This window comes from Vigna unguiculata, chromosome 2, assembly GCF_037176805.1.
Source record: "Vigna unguiculata cultivar grain cowpea cultivar isolate G323 ecotype 2 chromosome 2, ASM3717680v1, whole genome shotgun sequence".
Taxonomy (NCBI): Eukaryota; Viridiplantae; Streptophyta; class Magnoliopsida; order Fabales; family Fabaceae; genus Vigna; species Vigna unguiculata.
Genome location: NC_140793.1, coordinates 352,501 through 355,000, shown reverse-complemented (window position 1 = coordinate 355,000; position 2,500 = coordinate 352,501).

Sequence of the window (2,500 nt, the reverse complement as noted above, 5' to 3'; positions counted from 1 at the left end):
CCTCGTTTCCAACTTTCCTCTAAGTTGCCCTCCTCGCAGTTTGGCCAAGTTCACTCTTTTCCAGCGTCATCCCCCCAAGTTGCCTTGGGCGCAGTTCGGCCTAGTTCACTCTTTTCCAGCATCATCCCCCCAAGTTGTCTTGTTCGCAGTTCGGCCTAGTTCACTCTTTTCCAGCGTCATCCCCCCAAGTTGCCTTGTTCGCAGTTCGGTCTAGTTCACTCTTTTCCAGCATCATCCCCCTAAGTTGCCTTGTTCGCAGTTTGGCCTAGTTCACTCTTTTCCAGTGTCATCCCCCCAAGTTGCCTTGTTCGCAGTTTGGCCTAGTTCACTCTTTTCCAGTGTCATCCCCCCAAGTTGTCGTTGCCAACAACCCAAGAGTCCATAGTAGGAGTTCTAGCGGGGCCTCCCCTTGCTTCCAACAACCCAAGAGTCCATAGTATTCGGAGTTCTAGCGGGGCCTCCCCTTGCTTCCAACAACCCAAGAGTCCGTAGTATTCAGAGTTCTAGCGGGACCTCCCCTTGCTTCCAACAACCCAAGAGTCCATAGTATTCGGAGTTCTAGCGGGGCCTCCCCTTGCTTCCAACAACCCAAGAGTCCGTAGTATTCGGAGTTCTAGCGGGGCCTCCCGTTGCTTCCAACAACCCAAGAGTCCATAGTATTCGGAGTTCTCGCGTGGCCTCCCATTGATTCAAACAACCCAAAAGTCCATCTTCTTCGCAGTTCAACATCGCCTCCCTCGTTTCCAACAGGCCCAAAGGTCGTCTTCTTCGCAGATCCACGAAGAGCTCATCACGATTTGCCACATTGCATTTCCCACGGGTTGTCAACAACACTTTCTCACACTTCCCGCAATCGAGTACGTGCATGACATGCCAAAGCACATCTTATTTGCCTTCCATCGCACTCAAGACGACGGGTTGTGGAAGAACGATATTGTTCACAACAAGTTCAAGGACAACGTCTCAATCAAGGGACACAACCGAATTATGTTGACTGGGTCGCTAAAGTAAACCCGAGTTCATATAATGCACCGCATCCAAAAGAACTAGCCACAACACGTGCATCACTGAGATGTTTCACTAGATGGAACACGTGCGTGACATTAGGATCCTCCAACACCTCTTCGTGATGGAAAGATAGAATTCGAAGCAACCACAGAAGTACCGTCTAGTGGGTAGGCAACACAGGGACTGATCAACCAATATCACCCAAGGCAACGGGTGAAAATGGAAGAGATGCATGCTTGACCGTTCGATACGCAAGGCATGGAGCCAGCCAGCAAGTGCATCTCGATTACAACTCACACACCCTCACGTTCGCAAGACACCACACCACAAGACGGTCCACCCCCCACCTACCATGGGCAAGCAAGCAAATGGAAACATCAAGTGACGCAGGGTCAAGCATCGCTAGGCATGAAAATAACTTTCCACAATATCCGAGGGACTAGCTGCCGAGCTAACCAACGATCAGTGACGACCGTGTGTTGGTATTAATAAAGCTCAACAACTATGAAGAGGCTAGTTGTGCCATGATAAACATGCTAACGCACGCACCACGTGAGGGGGGAGGCCTCATCAAGCTCCCTTTAAAACCTGCCAGTGTGGAGCTGGCCGGCTCAAGGAGCACTCCCCCCCTATAAGAGGTTAATATGCAAAAGGCAAAATTGTACAAGTAGATACACTTTTTTTGAGCAGACATAAGTCCATATCTCGGGCTACACTTCGAATTTTGATGCGATTTTTTGCAGTAATTCGTAGAATAATGGTATCTCCTTGCTCACCAAATTTCATAATTTTTCTCGAAGGGGAACTATTTTTTTTATTTTTTTTACTTACCGGGTATGTGTAAAATCGGGAAAAATAGAAAAGCACATGTAGACTTCGAATTTCGACCTCATTTTTTCCAGTCCACCACTAAACAATATCACGAACCTCCCCACAAAATTTCATTCAGTTTGGCCAAGGTCTTAAATTTGACAAATTTTGGCACCAAGCTATCTAGTCGCGGTGCACCGACCAACTTGGCCAAGTGCAAAATGCATCCAATTCAAAACTTTTGTGCACCAACACTTTTACAGTACTCATTTGGGGACATTTGGAGGCCTTTCCAACCCTCACATCTCAAAAACCACGAATTTCATTTTTTCACAAAACTCCACACAAGCCATCTAGCTATGCCGCGGTGCACCGACCAACTTGGCCAAGTGCAAAATGCATCCAATTCAAAACTTTTGTGCACCAACACTTTTACAGTACTCATTTGGGGACATTTGGAGGCCTTTCCAACCCTCACATCTCAAAAACCACGAATTTCATTTTTTCACAAAACTCCACACAAGCCATCTAGCTATGCCGCGGTGCACCGACCAACTTGGCCATGTGCAAAACCCAACCAACTCAAAACTTTCGTGCACCAAGACTTTCATGGTATTCATTTGGGGGCATTTGGAGGCCATTCCAACCCTCACATCTCAAAAACCACGAATTTCATTTTTTC